General features: G+C 39.7%; 1 protein-coding gene across 1 annotated transcript in view; it reads left to right on the top strand.

Moving 5' to 3' along the window:
* Nucleotides 1–10,161: 10,161 nt before the first annotated feature.
* LOC128661380 (gastrula zinc finger protein XlCGF26.1-like) overlaps nucleotides 10,162–24,010 on the top strand; it is a 55,432-nt gene continuing 41,583 nt past the window's right edge. Inside the window, exon 1 of the mRNA XM_053715642.1 lies at nucleotides 10,162–10,348. The gene's annotated coding sequence lies outside the window, so the exon portion shown is untranslated. The remainder of the gene's footprint in view (nucleotides 10,349–24,010) is intronic.

Genomic DNA, 24,010 nt, shown 5'->3' with positions numbered 1-24,010 from the left:
GTTACCAGAAAGATTTACCATAAAATATGGCGTAAATACTTACATTGGTGCGAATCCAAGAGTTACTCATGGAGTAAGGTTAGGATTCCTAGGATATTGTCTTTTCTACAAGAAGGTTTAGAAAAGGGTTTATCTGCTAGTTCCTTAAAGGGACAGATCTCAGCTCTGTCCATTCTTTTACATCTCAGCTCTGTCCATTCTTTTACACAAACGTCTGTCAGAAGTTCCAGACGTTCAGGCTTTTTGTCAGGCTTTGGCCAGAATTAAGCCTGTGTTTAAATCTGTTGCTCCACCATGGAGCTTAAATGTAGTTCTTAACGTTTTACAGGGTGTTCCGTTTGAACCCCTTCATTCCATTGATATCAAATTGTTATCTTGGAAAGTTCTGTTTTTAATGGCTATTTCCTCGGCTCGAAGAGTCTCTGAGTTATCGGCCTTACATTGTGATTCTCCTTATCTGATTTTTCATTCAGACAAGGTAGTTCTGCGTACTAAACCTGGGTTCTTACCTAAGGTAGTCACTAATAGGAATATCAATCAAGAGATTGTTGTTCCATCATTGTGTCCTCACCCTTCTTCAAAGAAGGAACGACTTCTACACAATCTGGATGTAGTCCGTGCCCTGAAATTTTATTTACAGGCAACTAAAGATTTTCGCCAAACTTCTTCCCTGTTTGTCGTTTATTCTGGACAGAGGAGAGGTCAAAAAGCTTCTGCTACCTCTCTCTCCTTTTGGCTTCGTAGCATAATACGTTTAGCCTATGAGACTGCTGGACAGCAGCCTCCTGAAAGAATTACAGCTCATTCTACTAGAGCTGTGGCTTCCACTTGGGCCTTTAAGAATGAGGCCTCTGTTGAACAGATTTGCAAGGCTGCAACTTGGTCTTCTCTTCATACTTTTTCCAAATTTTACAAATTTGACACTTTTGCTTCTTCGGAGGCTGTTTTTGGGAGAAAGGTTCTTCAGGCAGTGGTTCCTTCTGTATAAAGATCCTGCCTGTCCCTCCCGTCATCCGTGTACTTTAGCTTTGGTATTGGTATCCCAGAAGTAATGATGACCCGTGGACTGACTACACTTAACAGGAGAAAACATAATTTATGCTTACCTGATAAATTCCTTTCTCCTGTAGTGTAGTCAGTCCACGGCCCGCCCTGTTTTTTATGGCAGATCTAAATTTTTAAATTATACTCCAGTCACCACTGCACCCTATAGTTTCTCCTTTCTCGTTTGGTTCTCGGTCGAATGACTGGGTGTGACGTAGAGGGGAGGAGCTATATAGCAGCTCTGCTTGGGTGATCCTCTTGCACTTCCTGTTGGGGAGGAGTTAATATCCCAGAAGTAATGATGACCCGTGGACTGACTACACTACAGGAGAAAGGAATTTATCAGGTAAGCATAAATTATGTTTTTTCATTTGCATCTATGTTATTATTTTTTATTAGTGGCACTCTTATGTGTGTGTTTATAGCAATTAATAGGGCTTTATAAATGCTGATTACTTTTGTGTAAAAACTGTGGTTTGTCCCAAACTTCCTGGAGAGACAAAAAAGTAAAATTTGTAACCTAGTTTTTCAAAACGCTGCAAATTGCCTAAACCAGATATCTGATTTGCAACATTTAGTAGAGAACCTTGCGCTTCAGAATGTGCTTATTGGCCATGTCAGATAGCGTGAGACAAAGCACACATTTTAAACAAAAGCAAGAGGTGTTTTAATGGCGTCACACACTCTAGTACCTGAACATAGGCAGTATGTAAAATGGCAGCTCCTGTTCATAAAACAATATAAAAGCTGCCTTTTTAACAGAATGTGTATATAAGAAATGTGTAGATCTTATTACATTTTTTTTGTCTGTTTTCTTATAGGGGGGTTCAAATGTATTCCAATTCGTATAATCAGATCCTGAATGTAAACAATATTATAGATGGACTTTAATTAATCTATTGTAATCAAAATACGCTATAAATCCCACGTTCTGGCCACCCAGCTTAAAAGTTTTTTGTTTTTTTTTGTGAGCTAACAGTATGAACTGTTCTCCTCCAGTTATCGCTCATAGCTAGAGCCCTGATTGGAGAACAGTAAAAACCATCAGCTAACAAAACTAAAAAACTTTTAAAAGTACAGTCAACTACAACATTTTTATTTTTAAAAAAATAGATAATCCCTTTTTTACCCATTCACCAGTTTTGCACAAAACAACACTGTTATATTAATGCACTTTTTACCTCTGTGATTACCTTGTATCTAAGCCTCTGCAGTTCTTTTGACAGACTTGCATTTTAGCATATCAGTGCTGACTCATAAATAACTTCACAGGAGTGAGCACAATGTTATCTATATAGCATGCAGTAAATTCAGAGTAGTGGAATTTTTGAAATTCATCTATATAGCATGACCTATCTAAATCATGAAAGTTTATTTTTGACTAGACTGTCCCTTTAAAGTGGCAGGCTGGAATGCGGGGTATAAGAATTTTATTGCTATATTAAGTTATTGCGTATCTTATAACTAATTAATTAAAGGGACAGTCAACACCAGAATTTGTGTTGTTTTAAAAGATAGAAAATCCCTTAATTACCCATTCCCCAGTTTTGTATAACCAACACAGTTATATTAATACGCGTTTTACCTCTGTAATTATCTTGTATCTAAACATCTTCTAACAGCCCCCTTATTTCAGTTCTTTTGACAGACTTGCATTTTAGCCAATCAGTTCTCACTCCTCGGTAAATTCACGTGCATGAGCTCAATGTTATCTATATGAAACACATGAACTAACACCCTCTAGTGGTCAAAATGCATTCAGCTTAGAGGTGGCCTTCAAGGTCTAATAAATTAGCATATGAACATCCTTGGTTTAGCTTTCAACTAAGGATACCAAAAGAACAAAGCAAAATTGGTGATAAAAGTAAATTGGAAAGTTGTTTAAAATTACATGCCCTCTTAGAATCATGAAAGTTTTTTTTAGGACTTGACTGTCCCTTTAATGTCCATCTAAAATATTGTTTCCATTCCAGATCTGATTATACGAATTGGAAACGCTACTTTTATTTTAACAATCTATGGCCTAGATTATGAGTTGTGCGTTAGGGTTAAAAAGCAGCGTTGGCCGGTCCCAACGCTGCTTTTTAACGCCCGCTGGTATTACGAGTCTTGCAGGTACAGGTGTACCGCTCACTTTTTTTGGCCAGACTCGGAAATACTGCAAATCCACTTACGTCAATTGCGTATCCTATATTTTCAATGGGACTTGCATAGCGCTGGTATTACGAGTCTAACCAAAAGTGAGCGGTAGACCCTCTCCTGTCAAGCCTAGTACCGCATTTAAAAGTCAGTAGTTAAGAGTTTTACACTACAATGCCGTAGCATAAAACTCGTAACTAAAGTGCTAAAAAGTACACTAACACCCATAAACTACCTATTAACCCCTAAACCGAGGCCCCCCCCCCATCGCAAACACTAAAATAAATATTTTAACCCCTAATCTGCCGAACCGGACATCGCCACCACTATAATAAATATATTAACCCCTAAACCGCCGCACTCCCGCATCACAAACACTAGTTAAATAATATTAACCCCTAATCTGCCATCCCTAACATCACCGCCACCTACCTACATTTATTAACCCCTAATCTGCCGTCCCCAACGTCGACGCCACTATATTAAATGTATTAACCCCCTAAACCTAAGTCTAACCCTAACCCCCCCTAACTTAAATATAATTACAATAAATCTAAATAAAATTACTACAATTAACTAAATTATTCCTATTTAAAACTAAATACTTACCTATAAAATAAACCCTAAGCTAGCTACAATATAACTAATAGCCAGCCAGCTCACCGCTAACGCAAGCAGCGCTGGTATTGAGGTGAGATGTGGAGCAAAATTTTGCTCTTCGCTCACTTTTTTGCGGTTAACGAAGGGTTTGTAAAAACACGTAATACTAGCGCTGTCTGTAAGTGAGCGGTGAGCATAAACTCCTCGTTAGCACCGCACAGCTTCTAACGCAAAACTCGCAATCTAGGCGGATGTATGACACATGTTCCTGGTGTGAATAAACCTGTTTGAATTGTCCCTGTTCACCAGAGAGCTGTTGAGTTAGAACATATTTCCTGTTTCACTTTAAAGGAACACTAAAGTCAAAATGAAACTTGCATGATTCAGATAGAGCATGCAATTTTAAGACACTTTTAAATTCACTTCTATTTTCAAATGTGCTTTGTTCTCTTGGTATCCCTTGTTGAAAAAGAATATGCACATATCCTACACTAGTCGAAGCTAGGTGCTCATTGGTACTTGCACATATTTGTCCCTTGTGATTGGCTAGTAGCATTGATGTTCCTTCAGCAAATGATAACAAGATAATGAAGCACATTTGATAATAGAAATAAATAGGAAAGTTGTTTAAACAAGTTGGGATAGAGACAAAATAATATATGTACTTTAATTACTTTATCTGCAAATTTATACTGCAGTGCCTCGCCATTAACCCTTTCTTTTTAGTTTCTGAATTGTAAAACTCTAACTCCCCCCACACAATTCCTTTTATGGCTGTATCTATGTTTATTGTTCTTTTGGTAAAATGCAAAAGTGAATAGGGATTATCTGCTGAAGCTTGCGTAGAAGCTGTGAACTTGTTGAAATACAATGCCTGTGTCTAAACGCTGATAAGAGGGGTGGAGTTGGCTGCTCCAGGCAGCTTAGCTATGTAATTAATTTTGCTTACTTTTGAAAACTATTTTAAAGTACTTGCCAGCAATTTTTAAACATTGTTTTTATGCAAACTATTTTAAATTAATTAGCCATTTTAGGTAGGATATGCACAGATCTCAACATGTTTTATGGCACTTTAAAATTGTATGTCCTATCAAAATCATGAAAGAAAATGTTGGGGTTTCCTGACCCTTTAAAGGGTTAAACACAGGATCAGTATTGCTAAATGACATGCTATAACAAATAAAAACGTAATTTTCGTACTAGAATGTTTCTTTAAACAAGTTAAAAATATTCCTGAAAAATGGCAAGTTGCTGCTGTTCGCGTTCAAATACAAGAACATTTTTGAGACTCATTTCCCTTAAATGATGTATAGTTTCTCTTTTTTTTTTTTTTTGCTTGTGGTTATTTTTAGTATCTTTTTATTAAAATCAAAAACTTTATTTTTCTCCAGACTGTCAAGTCCTTCCATTCTTTATTGCAATCAAGAAAGTTAGTGTGGATCATCTTATTCCAGCAGAACCGGAGGTTCTGGCCCAACTGAAATGGATCCGTACTTGTGTGAGTATAATTAACAGTGGTCAGGATTTCACAGAGCGTAGCGGGAATATATGACACTCACACCTACAATTCTAACATTTGCCAACTAGAGAAAAAAAATCAAGAGATTATGTACAGATTATAAGAGTTTGCTTAGTGTCTAACACCTTTACTGTGCATGATTCTGCATGGGCGTCTTCTACACAATGTTTTTAATGTAAACTACAAATTGGCATCCTGGGGGATGCGAGATGGAATCACCAGGCCCTGGACACCTGGAATTGCCCTGCTACTAGACCATTTTGTAAACCCCTTAATCTCAGCTTCTTAAATCCTAGAAAATATGTATTATATCCATCCAGAGGGAGGCACTTTTGGACCTCCCACCTGTAATAGTGATTTTTTTTGCATGAAGGTCAATAATAAGATAATGCACTTTTTTGTATGCTACTGAAATAGCAAAAGATAATACAACAATCTATTGGATGATATTATGGCTATTAACTGTTCCTATTTCAGTAGTGTACCCACAGAGGGATAGATTACAAGTGGAGCGCTATATATTGCTTTCATGAAAGCGGTATTAGTGCTCCACTTTGTAATTCCAGCGCATGATAATGTGCGCTGATATAACTAGTTAGTCGCAATGCGAACAAGACCTTGCGTTCGCACTGCTAGGAAGCATTGTGCTAATGAGAGCGCGCTTCCATAGGCTCCTATGGGAGCCTCGTTCTGATACCATCACAAACGGCATCATTACTTCAGCACCAGCGAAGGGGGTAAGTCGCACAGCAATGGCAGCAATCAAATATATATGTATATGCTGATATACATATGTATTTATTTCTTAATATGTTTATATACACTTATAAACACATAAATATAAGCGTATACTTATATATTTACTGGGAACACACAGTTCCCATAGACCGCAATGCAATGGCATTCCCCCCCCCCCCAACTTTAACCCCAAAATACTGCCTAGTGCAGTAATTTTATTAAAAAAAAAATATGCTGCCATCTTTATTTTTTAATAAGATACGCTAGACTGTATTTTAGGGGCATTTGAGTCAGATTTATAAAATTAACCAGAGATCCAATCTCTGGTTAATTTTATAAGCGCTAATTGGTAGCAATAACCAGCAACTTGTAATGGCTGGTTAATTATTGCACTATCGCAAATGGGCAAATTTGCCCATTTGGGGGAGCACAATAATTTAGCGCTCCACTTGTAATCTAGCCCAGAGTGTATTATGTGTTAAAATACAACAATTACTATGGAATCTTTAGCACATATTTCCATATATTACATTAAACTAACATAACTGTTACCATTTTTGTTGCCTGATAATTGGTGGAGTTTGTTAACATTCTAAATGATATAATTTACAACTTAAATTAGCTCTTTGGAGGGGAAAACTGTATTTAGAGTGTATCCTGCAGCCTTTTCTAAATCAAGACCTTTGCCTCTGGACATTTTAAGAAATATAGTATTTGTGTGTTCAATACACATACACCTAGATTTAGAATTTTGCGTTAGCCGTCCAAACCAGCGTTAAGGGATCCTAACACTGGTTTTGGCCGCCCGCTGGTATTTAGAGTCAGTCAGGAAAGGGTCTAACGCTCACTTTCCAGCGGCGACTTTTCCATACTGCAGATCCCCTTATGTCAATTGCGTATCCTATCTTTTCAATGGGATCTTTCTAACGCTGGTATTTAGAGTCTTGGCTGAAGTGAGCGTTAGAACTCTAACGACAAGACTCCAGCCGCAGAAAAAAAATCAGGAATTAAGAGCTTTATGGGCTAACGCCGGTTCATAAAGCTCTTAACTACTGTGCTCTAAAGTACACTAACACCCATAAACTACCTATGCACCCCTTAACCGAGGTCCCTCCACATCGCCACCACTATAATTAAATTTTTTAACCCCTAATCTGCCGACCGCACACCGCCGCAACCTACATTATCCCTATGTACCCCTAATCTGCTGCCCCTAACATCGCCGACACCTATATAATATTTATTAACCCCTAATCTGCCCCCCCCCCCCCACGTCGCCGCTACCTACCCACACTTATTAAACCCTAATCTGCCGACCGGACCTCGCCGCTACTCTAATAAATGTATTAACCACTAAAGCTAAGTCTAACCCTAACCCTAACACCCCACTAAGGTAAATATAATTTAAATCTAACAAAATAATATAAATCTTATTAAATAAATTAATCCTATTTAAAGCTAAATACTTACCTGTAAAATAAACCCTAATATAGCTTCAATATAACAAATAATTATATTGTAGCTATTTTAGGATTTACAGGCAACTTTGTATTTATTTTAACTAGGTACAATAGCTATTAAATAGTTATTTACTATTTAATAGCTACCTAGTTAAAATAATTACAAAATTACCTGTAAAATAAATCCTAACCTAAGTTACAATTAAACCTAACACTACACTATAAATAAATTAATTAACTAAACTACCTACAATTATCTACAATTAAATCAACTAAACTAAATTACAAAAAATAAAAAAAGATTACAAGAATTTTAAACTAATTACACCTACCCTAAGCCCCCTAAAAAAAATAACAAAGCCCCCCAAAATAAAAAAATGCCCTACCCTATTCTAAAATTAAAAGTTAACAGCTCTTTTACCTTACCAGCCCTTAAAAGGGCCTTTTGCGGGGCATGCCCCAAAGTCATCAGCTCTTTTGCATTTAAAAAAAAACATACAATACCCCCCCAACATTACAACCCACCACCCACATACCCCTAATCTAACCCAAACCCCCCTTAGAAAACCTAACACTAAGCCCCTGAAGATCTCCCTACCTTATCTTCACCACGCCGGGTATCACCGATCCGTCCAGAAGAGGGTCCGAAGTCTTCATCCTATCCGGCAAGAAGAGGACATCTGGACCGGTAGACATGTTCATCCAGGCGGCGTCTTCTATCTTCATCCATCCGGCGCGGAGCGGGACCATTTTGAAGCAGCCGACGCGGATCCATCCTCTTCTTCCGGCGACTCCCGACGAATGAAGGTTCCTTTAAGTGACATCATCCAAGATGGCGTCCCTCGAATTCCGATTGGCTGATAGGATTCTATCAGCCAATCGGAATTAATGTAGGAAACATCTGATTGGCTGATTGAATCAGCCAATCAGATTCAAGTTCAATCCGATTGGCTGATCCAATCAGATTGAGCTCGCATTCTATTGGCTGTTCCGATCAGCCAATAGAATGCAAGCTCAATCTGATTGGCTGAATCCTGTATGCCATACAAAGGGTTAAATGTATGCCAAGCCCTGTTATTCTTAACACTTAACTGTGTTATATACACCAACTAAAGACAGCAACTATGTTCCAGAGACTCTAAAGGATCTTAGTTTTTAGGGGAAATGTAAAATGTTGACTTCCATCTCCCCTTTCACAGAATTTTCCACTCACTAGTTTAACCCTTTTGCAGCTATCATCAGATCTTGTATTTATTGCACTAGTATTGAAAGGTGATACAGCCCCACTACCAGCTGTACATGATGACTTTCCCATTCCTTGTTTACAGATTCTCCAATCATCAGATCTGTATTTATTACACTAATATTATAGGGTGATACAGCACCACTACCGGCTGTACATGATGACTTTCCCATTCCTTAATTACAGGTTCTCCAGTCATCAGATCTGTATTTATTACACTAATATTATAGGTGATACAGCCTTACTACTAGCTGTACGTGATGACTTTCCTATTCCTTGTTTACAGGTTCTCCAGTCATCAGATCTGTATTTATTACACTAATATTATTTGGTGATACAGCACCACTTCCGGCTGTACATGATGACTTTCCCATTCCTTGTTTACAGGTTCTCCAGTCATCAGATCTGTATTTATTACACTAATATTATTTGGTGATACAGCACCACTTCCGGCTGTACATGAAGACTTTCCCATTCCTTGTTTACAGGTTCTACAGTCATCAGATCTGTATTTATTACACTAATATTATAGGTGATGCAGCACCACTACCAGCTGTACATGAAGACTTTCCCATTCCTTGTTTACAGGTTCTCCAGTCATTAGATCTGTATTTATTACACTAATATTATAGGGTGATACAGCACCACTACCGGCTGTACATGATGACTTTCCCATTCCTTGTTTACAGGTTCTCCAGTCATTAGATCTGTATTTATTACACTAATATTATAGGGTGATACAGCACCACTACCAGCTGTACATGATGACTTTCCCATTCCTTAATTACAGGTTCTCCAGTCATCAGATCTGTATTTATTACACTAATATTATAGGTTATACAGCACCACTACCGGCTGTACATGATGACTTTCCCATTCCTTGTTTACAGGTTCTCCAGTCATCAGATCTGTATTTATTACACTAATATTATAGGTGATACAGCACCACTACCGACTGTACATGATGACTTTCCCATTCCTTGTTTACAGGTTCTCCAGTCATTAGATCTGTATTTATTACACTAATATTATAGGGTTATACAGCGCCACTACCAGCTGTACACGATGACTTTCCCATTCCTTGTTTACAGGTTCTCCAGTCATCAGATCTGTATTTATTACACTGATATTATAGGTGATACAGCACCACTACCAGCTGTACACGATGACTTTCCCATTCCTTGTTTACAGGTTCTCCAGTCATCAGATCTGTATTTATTACACTAATATAGGGTGATACAGCACCACTACCAGCTGTACATGAAGACTCTCCCATTCCTTGTTTACAGGTTCTCCAGTCATCAGATCTTTATTTATTACACTGATATTATTTGGTGATACAGCACCACTACCAGCTGTACATGATGACTTTACCATTCCTTGTTTACAGTTTCTCCAGTCATTATATCTGTATTTATTACACAAATATTATAGGGTTATACAGCACCACTACCGGCTGTACATGATGACTTTCCCATTCTTTGTTTACAGGTTCTCCAGTGGTCGAACAGGAGAGTTTAGAGGTGAAGACTGAGAAGGACAATCCGCACACTGATGGTCATGTGACCACAATAAAGCGGGAATACGAAACATTTACTAATGATGGTGAGAAGATTGTAATATTATTATTACATTTTGAGGTTGTTTTGTTATTATTACAAGTTTTCAAATTCTCCTGTGGATAAACTGGGAGAAAAAAATATATAATATATTGCACAAATTTGTGGGGTTTTTTTTAGATTAAAATAAGATTTCAGTGAAAGAAACAATAAATAGAATCTTACGGTTAGTGCAATATCTGACAATGTGAGTATGTGATCTTATCATCATCAATACATTAAGTCTTTGTGTTTAACCCCCACAAAGGATTTAAAACATAATTAAAGTTTCCAGCTGTTCATCTGCCGCTGCTGATTGTCACAGCGGCTGTGTCTGTTTGGATCCAACTGTTTTTACCTCTGTGATTATTTTGTATCTAAGCCTCTGCAGCCTGCCCCTTATTTCAGTTCTTTTGACAGACTTGTATTTTAGCCAGTCAGTGCTGACTCATAAGGAACTCCACGGGAGTGAGCAAAATGTTATCTATTTGGCACACCTGAACTAGCACTGTATAGCTGTGAAAAACTGTCAAAATGAGAAGAGGCGACATTCAACGGCTTAGAAATCAGTTCATTGTACGGATCTCAAATGGCAATAAGATATGTATAAAGTGCTGACTGTATAGGGATGTGGTGAAATTGTCTCTATCTGTTGCATAGTATTGTTTATATAAGAATGTCACATCCGCTGGATTGTTTTTTTTTTGTGTTTTTCTTGTAATCTGATTCTCTGTGTTTGCCCTGTTATATGAAGTACATACCGAATTGGTCAATAAAGATAAATTTAAAAAAAAAAAAAAAAAAAAAAAAAAAAAAAAAAAAAAAAAAAAAAAGAAATCAGTTCATGAGCCTACCTAGGTATGACTTTCAACAAAGAATACCAAAAGAACAAAGCAAATTTGATGATAAAAGTAAAATGGAAAGTTGTTTAAAATGACATACCCTATCTTAATCATAAAAGTTTAGTTTTGACAAAATACTTAATTCATGCACCTCCCTCTAATCATGTGTGCTGTCATTATGGAAATTAGGGTTACACTGCTGGTATCTGGAGGAGAGTTACTGCACATGTGTAGTGAAAGATAGATTTCAACATGGCGGCACTCAATTTATTTAGTGTTACATATTCTTGCACAAAGTGCTAAATTTACATTCTCTAAGGCAGGGGTGCCCACACTTTTTTGTGTTGGGATCTACTTTTCAAATGTCCAGCTCAATAAGATCTACCCACTAAAAATGGGCCAGCTCCTAAGCTTACATTCCTGCTTTTTTAAATAAAGATACCAACAGAATGAAGAAAAATTAATAATAGGAGTAAATTATAAAGTTGTATAAAATTGCATGTTCTATATCTAAATCATAAAAAAATAAAATGTGTGTTTCATATCCCTTTAAGGTTGCAAGATTTAGCATAAAGATACAACAGATTAATACTGAAGATAAAAGTAGCACTGACTTTAATTTGGGTTTACAGGAGCAACTCCTTGTGCCATGTTACAAAACCCTGCATTCAAATTACTGCCAGTGACCCCTTTACTTTGCACAGCATACTTGGCCTGATATGACCCAGTGAGGCTTACACAAATAAATTTCAATAGTGCGCCATGCAGACCATTTCTTACCGGATCAACACGTTAATTTGCCAGATGTCAATCAGACTTGTTCCTTTAGCATAGCACAGCAGCCTCCGCATTTACTTTTTCTATAAATTTTTTTTTTTTTAAATAATTTTTATTGAGGTTAACTTCACATTACAATACAACTGTGATACATCGAGATATGCATGAATACAACACGATATGCACATATAAAACACATAAAGTCTATTCTGTTTCATCACAGGGTAATCCAATCAAATAAGAAATAAACTTAACCTCTCTTTTTCAATTTTAGAACAGAATAAAGTGTAAAAATACTGACATATGAAAGTGGACAAAAGAACAGTCTAAATTGTTGAAAATAATGCAAATATTAACATCCATCATAAGACTGAATAATCTATACTTCTTTTTCTTTACCTTTTTTTTTTTTTTTTTTTTTTGAACTGTACACACATTTGGTGGCCAGTTAGTCACCTGAGGACCCACTGAGCCAAAAGCATTTGAAATATACACTTATATAGTTGAACGTATCCAGTAAGACCAACCAGAAAGTAGTTAGAAAAGGGAGAGAAAAGGAAAGAGGAAGAAAAAAAAAAAAAAAAAAAAAGGAGGGAGGGAGGGTGATGAGGAAATGGGTGGGTAGGGGAGGGGGGAAGGAGGAGGAGTTAGTTGATGTATGGGGCCTACAGCTACTGTTCCCATTAGCTGCCCTGCAGTAGAGTCAGTTCAGGAGCTTCCACTTTGCCCAGATTTCCGAATGCAAAAAGACTTTATTACGTTGAGTAAAGATTGGACCCTCCATTATCTCCAGATAGGACATGGTTTTGACTACTTCTCCCCATGTAGGTGGTGTTTGCTGTCTCCATAATCTCGCTATAGCTAGTTTGGCTGAGATAAGTATATAAACGGAGAGTAAGGCTTCTGGGGGTGTGGCTGTGTCTAAGTTTAAGTGCAATAAGGCTGTTTGCGGGAAGTTGTGTAAGTGGGGAATTAGGTTTCTACATTTGTGTGAGATAGCTTGCCAGAAGGTAGTCAATTTCGGACATTCCCACCAAATATGGGCCGGCGAACCCACCATCCCACACTGCCTCCAGCATAGTGGAGAGTTAGTCTGAGAAATTTTGTATAACCTAAGCGGGGTGAGATGCCACTGTGTACAGATTTTAAGATATAACTCTAGTAGTGTAACACAGTGAAGTGCTTGTTTGGTTAGGGCCACCGCTCGGGCCCATTCGTCCTGTTCCATTCGGAAGTGAAAAGCCTTTTCCCAGGCCAATGTGTAAGCTGACCTGTAGAAAAGGGGGGAGTTCATCAGATCTTTGTAGGAAACCGATAGCGACCTAGGAATCCTCACGCTGCTGATCCATCTTTTTTCCCACATAGTGGGTGCTCTGGGAGGTTGATTTAAAAATCCCCAGGATTTTAATAGGCTTCTAAGCCTCCAGAACTCAAATAGAAGAAGTTGGGGTGGATTATAATTATTGGTAAATTGTGTGGTCGTGATGAATTGGCCGTTGAAAAACAGATCTGCTATGCAGTGGATTCCATGCTCCTGCCACAGATGGGGGTGGGAGTCTCTAAGGGCCGCTAGTAGGCCCGTTAGGGAGTGTACAGGAGAAGGATGTGGGGCTATCTGAGGAAGCGAGCGTAATCTATCCCATATTCGGAGGGCATGTGAGATTATTGTATTCTGGATTTTGTAAAGCGACCTGACATGCTTGGGTAACCAAATGAGGTCTTGTAGGGTAAGAGGACTAGGGAGCATTGCTTGTTCTAGTATTTGCCATTTGTTTTTGCTGTCTGTGATCTTCCATGCTAGGACTTGAGAAAGCCTTGAAGCTTCATGGTAATACGTTATGTTAGGGGCGCCCGCGCTCCCGCACAAGAGTGGTTGCTGGAGTATTCTAGTAGCGACAAGTAGTAAGAAGTGAATACAGCGCCAACAAGAGGCCATGGGATAAATATACTCACAGAGAGATAAAAGAAGATTATTTAATGAACCATGTTAAAAAGCATCAGTAATAAAAGACTAAGTCTTGAGAAAGGCCCTTTTTTGAGGGCAGAAACGCGTTGACATATTGGTAAGCATTACTTTAATCTTTACTTCATTCTCATATTGGATACACTATGTTGTGAATTTCTTTTTTTTACAGGGACACTTTTTAGGATACCATAGGAGCAGCTGACAGGTGCTAGGATCCATTCAGCTACTTCAGCAACCACACTCAGGAATTTGGATCTGTTAAAGTAACTAACATTGGAAGGAATCAATTTCCTCACTTTCACCTTGCTTTTCATCACCCATTTTTTCCATTTTTTAGTTTTGATTGACTTATTTTTGTTCTTCACTAACATTTGTTGATCAACTTTTTGAACACTTTTTTGGATTATATTTTATATTTTATTTTTTATTTTTTATGTTATTGCATATTGTGTATTTTATTTTTTATGTTATTGCATATTGTGTATTTTATTTAATTATATCTTAACCTCACTGGATTAAGTAGCTAGCATTTTTATATCCATTTGCACTCACTCACTATTTGATTGTATCTATACAATTATTTTGCTACCCCCCTTTTTTTGCACTGCAGTGCATTTTTCTATTTTTTGGAACACTATTTTTGTAACACTAATTTTGAACACTATTGTTTGTATTATTGTTTATTAGTTTTTTGCTTGATGCACTTGCTACAGTTGTACTTAGGCTAATTCTGTTTTATCAGTATACACTCTTATTCTGGTGTACCACTCACACTGATCACCTGTTATTACCTCTGTTTTTATTGTAATTATCAGCTTTGGCCCTTTGAGCCGCTTCTGTAAGATATTCCTGTATTTGTAATTTTATTTATATGTGCTTTTTACATTTTTTATATATAGTCTTTTATTACTGATGCTTTTTAACATGGTTCATTAAATAATCTTCTTTTATCTCTCTGTGAGTATATTTATCCCTTGGCCTCTTGTTGGCGCTGTATTCACTTCTTACTACTTGTGCATATTTTTTGGAGGTTGGTTAGGATCTCTGTTTGGATACAGCTTGGGGATTACCTTAGCGCTTGTACACACACCCTTTTTCACTATTCTAGTAGCGACCCTAGGGTGCTTATTTTTCCATATATACTTATTGCAAATTTGTTGAAATTTGCCAATCAAACATTTAGGAACAGGGATAGGGAGTGAACGGAACAGGTATGTGAGCTTGGGAAGCAGGAGCATCTTGAATGCAGCAATACGTCCCAGCCAGGAGATACATGGGACACTCCACCTGTCAGTACAAGATTGGAACTGCTGGAGGAGAGGATTGAAATTAGACTCTATTATAGTGGAGATGTTCCAGGAGAGATAGACTCCAAGATGCTTGATCCTCTGCTGGGACCAATTAAATGGGTACCGTTGTTGGAGTTCTGTAAGATCAGTATCTGACACGTTAATGGAATATGCCTCCGTCTTGTTGATGTTAAGCTTGTAGTAGCTAATCTGTCCAAACCTATCCAGCAACTTGAAAAGGGCAGGGAGGGAATGGAGAGGATCGCTAAGAAATATGGTTAGGTCATCCGCGAATAAGGCGGTTTTTTGCAGGGTACTCTCTAGTTCCACTCCCCGGATATCAGGACTACCTCTGATCGCCTCAGCTAGCGGCTCCATGACTAGAGCGAAGAGTAGCGGAGAGAGGGGACAGCCTTGGCGCGTCCCATTGGTGATCGGGAAGGTCGGGGAACGAAATCCCAGGCCTCTAACCGAGGCCGAGGGGGCTGAGTACAAAGCTCTAACACTAGAGCAAAATCCCGGAGGGAAGCCAAACTGATCGAGGACCTCAAATAGGTATGTCCAGTTGACCCTATCAAAAGCCTTTTCGGCATCTAAGGCTAGGGTCGTGCAGGAAAGATTACGCTGCTTGGCTTCGAAGTATATATTGAGGATCCGGCGAGTGTTGTCTGGTCCTTCCCGACCTGGGGTAAAGCCTACTTGATCACCGTCCAACAGTGATGAGAGAACTTTATTTAATCTAAAGGACAAAAGTTTCGCCATCAACTTCACGTCAACATTGATCAGTGAAATGGGGCGGAAGTGTTCGCATACGTTAGGGGTTTTACCCGGTTTCGTGATGGTCACTATGGTCGCCTCTAAAAGCTCAGTTGGTAGGGTGCCGGACTGTCTGGCCAGGGAGCAGATTCTAGTAAGAAGTGGAGATAGCTGGAGTCTGAACATTTTATAGAACAGAGCTCCAAAACCATCAAGACCTGGGGCTTTGTGGGATTTTAGGGAGTTGATGGCATGTAGGACTTCTTTGATACTGAATGAAGCATCAAGCAGATCTCTCTGATCTGCCGTCAAGGTCGGCAAAGAGATGGTGTCTAGGAAGTCCTGAATATGCTGTGAAGTCGGGACACGTTGGGTAGGGGAGCTCGCCAGGTTATATAATGCAGAGTAATAAGAAGCAAAGGCTTTCCCTATGTCTGCTGGGAGCCGAACATTGCCCTGGGGTGTTTTGATATATGGGATGCGGGCTTCTGCAGTCTTTTGCTTAAGTTTGTTGGCCAATAGCCTGTCTGCTTTGTTTCCTTTGGCATAAAATGTTTGTTTGAATTTCTGAACCTGAGTCTGTTGCCTTTTTAATTCTAGGGCTGCAATTTTTGTCTTAATGGTTTCAATTTGGGTGAGAATTTGCGGGTCTAAAGATGCTACATGTAATGTGTTCAGGTTTCTCAGGGAGACATGGAGTTGGGCGAGCGAACTACCCAACCGTTTCTTATGCTCTGCATTCAATTTAATGAATACCCCTCTAAGAAAGGCCTTGAGGGTGCCCCACAGACAGAAGTCGTTAACTGCGCCATTATCGTTTATACTTAGAAACTCGGAAATCTCTTTCCGGATCAGTGCAACCTGATCTGGACTAGAAAGGAGGTGTTCCGGAAGCGTCCAGGAGGATCTAAAGGATGTGCTATTGGGATTTTTTAGAGTAAGCTGGACCGAGGAGTGGTCAGACCATGTACACTCAGGCATAAGTACCGATTGGACCGAGTCTAAAAGTCTCGGTTCACAGAAAAAGTAATCGATCCTGGTGTAGGTATTGTGTACTTTAGAATAAAAGGAGTAGTCTCTTGAGGAAGGATGGTGGGAACGCCAGATGTCGAACAGATTATGTTGGGCCAAGAGATTGTTGAAATGTTTTGCAGTCCTAGAGGCTTGTTTGTCACAGGGTTTAAGCTTAGGAGAGCGTCTATCTAATGTTGTATCTAGCAGCATGTTGAAATCACCAGCTAGTAGTAAATTTTGAGTTTTATGAGAGGCCAGCAATCTTAAAAACTTCCTAAAGGCTCTAATTTGTCCAGAATTTGGGCCATAGTAATTGGCAAGAGTGTATGGAGTATCATCTATCCTGCAGGTCAGTATCAGGAATCTACCCTTTGGGTCCTTGAAGGTTTCTACTTTCTCAAAGAGAACGGATTTATGTATCAGAATAGCTACACCTCTCGATTTCCCCAGGTATGAGGCTGTCTCCACTATCGGGTATTGTTTACATCGAAAGGGTATAGGGGTTCCATCTGCCCAATGGGTCTCCTGGAGAAAGGCTATTTTGGTTTTGGCGCGAGTTAAATAACTAACTAGTCTACTTCTCTTGTTAGGGGTATTGAGCCCTCTAGTGTTAAGTGAGGTACAAATAAGGGACATGTTGAAGTAATGTTAAGGAGAGGTGGGGAGTGAGAAAGCAGAAGAAGAGGGGGAAGAGAGAAGGAGAAGAAAAAAAAAAAAAAAAAAAAGAAAGGACAGGGAAAAAAGGAGGAAGCGCTAAGAGGCTAGTAGGAGAAGGAAGTGAAAGAGAAGTGTAAAAAGTAAAAAGACAGGGAAGATTGGTTGTTCTTAAACTTCTGATAGAGTACAAAAAGATATTACGTTCAGTCAAATATATATTAGTACAGATAAATTGGCAAATAGATATTGCGGTATGGTCAAGAGAAACCGCGTTAATCGTCTTCCCTAATAGGGGAAGCACATTTAAGTGGAGGGATGAAGGGGGCTTGGGTTTGTGGGGGGGGAGGTTGTTGAAAACTATGAAATAGTGTACTGTTAACAGCTGGTCAGGTAGTGGGGGTTGCCAGCCGCGCCACAGTTTATCAGTGGATTGTTAAAGAGTGGTGGGAGGGGAAAAGATAGGATAACGGCCTAATAGCCTGTCCAATGGAGAGGTGGCGTGTCAATTGGAGTTATATGACAGTGACAATAGAGAACTTTCAATTTACTTACAAGAAAACAGCAATTCAATACATAAAACAGCAACCAGAACAACAAACAATTTATAACTACAATACTATAACAGATAGTCGGGTATGCATCTCGGTGTAGACCTTACAGAATAAGTTGAGGAGTCGAGACTATGGTGTCTTGGTGTAGGCAGTGAGTTCAACTAATGATCTATTCTAGGTGTGTGGTCCGCTAGTCTTGCTACTGTGAGTTTGTAATGGGCAGCTGAGATTGTAGAGCTGTGGTAGAGTACTCTGATGTATGGGGTGAAGTGTTCTGTTAACAATTAAGTGATCGGAACTCTATATGAGCGGGTGTGCTGTAGGGATTCTTCAAGTGTTGTATGCGTAGGGGTTACTTTTCTAATGTATCTGTCTAAGTCACGGTGAGGATGTGTGCAGGGAGTGTGCTGCAGCCGGGCCCTCGCTGAGCACATGGTGCCTATAGATTAGTGTAACCCTGGTTGGAGGCAGTAAGTGTTGTGTGTGAGGTCTATGGATGCTTGACTGTAAATTGTGGTAGGGATGAAACCTAAATATCCCAGAGACAAAACAATGATGACTGTTTAGCAAACGATAAAATCTCTGCACAGAAATATAAACAATGTTCACCATGATATGAGTACTGTATATTGTAAAAGAGCAGAACAAGTAAAAGATACTTATCGTCCAAAGGTCATCAAGATCAGCATGCCAGCTACAAGAGTCCAAATGGTGCGGGACCACCTGTTGTCAGTATATGCTAAAAGAGGAAAAAAGAAAGTAATTTCACATAACCAGTGTCCAGAAAGAGTAAACTACATCTTAGAGTTTGTGATGCACTCCCTAGGAAACTGGTGATCCAGATCTATGTCTCTGCGTGAGGATCGGCCATTCCTGGCCCTCACGGTGCTTCTGAAGGCCAAACCTTCGTGTTGTAGGGGTAGTCCAGTCTCCCACCCTGGAGACATCTGTTTTGTTCCGTTGGTCCTCAGGGGCGGAGGGGCCCCCCCCATTCTGCAGCTGTGACTCTCAACTGGGTTTGGCTAGTATGTGGTTTATCCTTTTGTGATGGGTATAGATTCCACAGCTTGAGTAGTTCGTACCCTCTGTTAGGGGTCTGTATGGTAAACATCTGATTGTTCCGGAAGATGAGTAGCTTTATGGGGTAGCCCCACCTATACCTGATCTCGTTTTTCCTTAGAATGGATGTAACTTCTGTGAAAGTTTTTCTCTTCTGTAAAGTCCTTGCAGAAAGGTCTGGAAAAATTTGTAGCTTTTTAAATTTATCTGGGAGGGAGGGTTTCTGAAAATGGGCTCTTTGGATTCTCTCTTTGTAAGTGAAGTAGTGTAGCCGGACAATTGTGTCTCTGGGTTGGTCATCTGGGAGACCTTTGGGCTTAAGAGACCGGTGTGCACGGTCCATCAGGGCTTCAGCCTCCGTGGCGGGGGGTGCTAGCACAAGAAACAGTTCTTTTAGGTACGGCTGTAAATCGCCAGCAGAGACAGACTCGGGGATACCTTGGATCCTGAGGTTGTTCCTCCGAGATCTATCTTCCAAGTCCGCTATCTTATCATCGACAACATCTAGGTAGTCTGCAAGGCGTTGTGTGTAAGAAAGCAGGTTAGAATGCTCCACAGCGGCATCCTCCTGCTTTCTTTCCAAAGTGTCAATTCTTTCATTTGTTGAAGAGATCTCTTTCTTGAGCTCAGCGGTAGAGGCCGCCATTTGGGCAGTGAATGAAGCATGATGCTTGTCCAGTAGGGACTTAAGTGAATCCATGATGAATGAGGGAGTAACTGCCTCGGATGAGGCTTGTTGGATGTTCTGGATAGCCGCCAGTGTGAGATCCGAGGTGTCAGACCCAGGGGAGTCTGGGGGTTCTATATCACCTTGTGAAAGCCCTCCAGGGGGCCCAAAGTGATCCATCACAGTTTTTTTAGGTAAGAAAGGTTGTTTGTTTTTTTTTCCCCCTGGCTGATTGTGACATGGTGGGAGGGAAATAAGCTGGGTCCTTTGCAGAAGGGGACCTTGAGAGGTTAGAGGTCAGGTATGGCAGGGCGGCCCCGCTCAAAGACAAAGAAGGGTCACTGTGTGGTAGACAGGCTTGAATGGCCTAGACGTGCTTATGCCATTTTAAGCAGATGTGTATCCTAGAAAAGATGAAAATGTCACTGGCGTGGGAGAGTCTGGATGTGTTTGGAGTAGATTTAGGGCACTCTCCCTAGGGAAATTGCCACCTCTGGGCCAGGCCGGAAAAGGGGTGAGGGATATGACCTACTGCATCAAAATGCAGCAGGAAAGGGGACAGGAGAGTGCACTCCAGCTATGACATAAGGGCAAGATATATTGCGGCTCCTAAACTGCTGCAGATGGTGTAACACAGTCCTACTTTGTGACAGAACAAGTGCTGTGATTGTTAGGTATGCAGATTGTTTCCACCTAGAGCCTAAGGGTATGATTGCGGTGTAGGTCTAGGGGCCTTTGAGTTATTGGGGGTTAACTGCTTATCTCCCTATAAAGTCACTGTCCTCTCAAAGGGAGCTGTTGGTGGTGGAGAAGCAGAAAGTGATTGCTGCGCAGTAAGTTTGCAGGCCCCTGTGTAGAGTTTAAGTTTCACGTGGCTAGCGACAGGTTAATAAGTGGCTGGCAAGCTGATTACAGTTGTTCCTGTTTTAGCAGAAAAGTACCCACACTGAATATAGCCCTTAAAAATGCCTGTGCTGCGACTTCTTCTGGCGCTCTGTATGTAACTGTGAGGAAGGCCGCACTGACAGGCAGCTGTGCTGATGTGGCTAGAAATTAAAGATGGCGTTTTCGCGCCACTATATGGGGAAAGAGTATCGGCATTAAATGGCGCCCAGCCAGTAAATTAATGCCGTTTAGGTAAGTCTCTGTCAGTCTCCGGGTGCCCTTAAGCTGGAGTGTTTGCGGGTAGTATAATTTTGGCTAAGCAGTGTAATCCCCTGCAGACCAGGCTGCAATTACTTACGGGGAGATGATCTGCTGGGCTCCACGTGGGAGCTGCTCCGCTATGGGTTCGCGAGTTGTGCAGTATCTCTGGCGGTTTCCCAAAGTGTTGAGGGAGAGCAGGCTCCGGAGCAGGCAGTAGGCTTCCCTGATTTAGTGCTCCAGTCCGGTTCCGCTGCCGTGAAGTGTGAATAGGTGCGGGGAGTTCCGCTGCAGCACAGCTCTTCCAAAGTCAGATATGGAGGGTCTTTCAAACTTCCAGTGCCGCTGGGTCTGGAGCTCCTGCTATCGCGGCTATGCTGCACAGTGGGTTGCTGGCTACTATGCTGTTAGGATTGCGGGCATAGGTCTTACGAAAGGCGGCCAGGGACAGGTTAAATCTTCCGGCAGCAGAAGCGGTGCTAGTAACTCTGTGACTCCCTCCGGCGTCGTACAGAGCCTTCCAATCGGTGTTTCTGTGTCCCTGCTGAGGATATGGGATCACAAATAAGGAAAAATAACTTAATGCTAAGGGAATTTGTCTAATATATTTTGCTTTTTGGCTAACTAGAACTCAGAGCTCTAGCTAGGTGCGACCGGCCAGTATGGTGGTTGGCTCCACCACCCCCCCTTTTTCTATATATTGACACTTACCCTCCTAACCCTAAAATACTCACTATACTATACTCACTCAACCATGCTTTTGATAGGCCAATTGTGTTGTCGTTCAAAAATCATCTACATTGATTGGTTGAAATCGATGTCCCTCAAGATCCAATCCTGTAGCACTTTTTGTGTCCGACCATCAGACTGTTTAATGACCTGCCCCTTCACACACTGCGGTAGATAAAGTGGTATCCCTACCAACCATACTCTACTCACGCCCCAGTGTTAAGATCACGTAACTTGACCACATTTTTTTGATCACATAGGCCACGATCTACCAGCAGTGCCTTTGGGATCTACTGGTAGATCCTGATCTTGCTATTGGGCACCCCTGCTCTAAGGAATTAAAATATCTAATCCTGTACTACAGCATCATTTTAAAGTGATGGTAAACTCTGTTATTGGTAACTGACAGATTTTGATTATTTAATTGTCAGTATATGACCGGGTTATAATACAATATATTTAATAATTATTCTTTAAAACAAACACCCAATAAAATGCATATACGAAACAATTACAATTAATATAAATTCCTAAATTCTTTATATTAGTTACATTTATAAACACATTGAATTATATTTATAGAAAACCAGATATGAATCAAACTATACAAGCTTAAACTGTTACAATATTCTTTACAAAGCAAACCAAATGTACCTTTAGAATTAACCTTATTCACAATTGAATTGCATTACATCACCACAATGAAATACCAAAGTATGGGCCACTAACTTTCAGACCAGTACAACTAAACTACTTAGCCTACAATTTATCCTATATAACTCTAATTTAAAACATTGGAAATCATATATATTATTTGTGCAAATAACTCTATGCCAATTTATCTCAGCTGAAATAAATTCTTAATTATCTACAATTAAGACAAATTCTAAAATATATTTATATGGCTGCAATTATAAATTACTTGGCAAACAAAAGACTAGTTTTAAACTACACAGGATTATGAATGCAAGCTAAAATACAAAGTGCCCTTTTAAATTTATCAGCTTCAATCTGACTATGGCAACAATGAATGTATTTCTTTATACAAATAATCAGATCAATATTTCAGCTTCCAAATTTTCTTGTGGGTCATCTATGGAGGGTGCACTCACAATGTGCAAAAGTAACAGATCCCAATTTTTTAATCTCTTTGTTCAAGAAAGTGTCCCCAAGATGGCAAAGAGTATACTGGGCCCAAAGCCTATGTATTTTCTCTCCAAAAATGAATGCTTCTTTGAGTCTGTGCTAATTACTGTATTCTCAGAATTTCTGTTTGTTACCCCCTACAGGGCTGTGAGCTTCAAAAGCTAAACCTTTTGTTTTTTGCTGATGTATTGTAATCAGGAAAAAGGTATCTTATGTTTGATCTAAGATTTGCAATACACAGCCATATAGATGACCATCTCTTTGAAGTATATTGCCTGACCTAATGACCTAATGTTTCAGAGCAAGAAGAATGGGGGTTGTTTCACCCAGCCAATACCATCTCATATCAAATTGGATTTTTAGCTACAAAATGAAATATTAGATATCTATGATACATCTGTAGTTTATTTAATGTTACTCACAGATACCCTGACATAATACAATATCTATTAAACCGCATTAACATTTAAAGTGTTTTATATGCACTTTTATTAAAATGTATACATATTCACAAACCGTTGTAGCGCCACATCGCTCCACCCCTCTTATTTGTTTCCCTGAATAAACTGGACGCTTATCTTGTTTCCACCCTCTCTGCACGTCAGAGAATTTGCTCGCTCCCGACACTGATATTTTTAACACATGCGCATTGGTGAGAATGACGCATACCAAGTAACCATTGAGTCACGAGATTCAATGTTTAATTGGTTCAGTGTGAATGAAAAATTTCATGTGAGTGAGAAATAGGAGATTTAGGTCCCTTATAAAATGAGCATTCGTTGACAATTCTGAAATATCAGTAAGTTTATAACTATTTAATTTATTAGTAAATACAAATTGCATATTTATTTATTAGATATCACTGTTTACTTTTGCGTGCTGTGTGGAAAGTGACAATTAATGCATGCGTTCCACACAACATGCACGCGCAAAATTGTCACCGGATTAAAACGCTCCTGATTGGATGGGCGTATTGGTAGAATGCGATACTGTGCATGCGCAAAGCGGATTGCATAGAAGTAAACCTATCTCGTGACAGGCTTGCTGATTGATCGAAATATATAAACAATGGA

Source organism: Bombina bombina, chromosome 5 (genome assembly GCF_027579735.1).
Source record: "Bombina bombina isolate aBomBom1 chromosome 5, aBomBom1.pri, whole genome shotgun sequence".
Taxonomy (NCBI): domain Eukaryota; kingdom Metazoa; phylum Chordata; class Amphibia; order Anura; family Bombinatoridae; genus Bombina; species Bombina bombina.
This window is presented reverse-complemented; position numbering and strand designations above follow the sequence as displayed.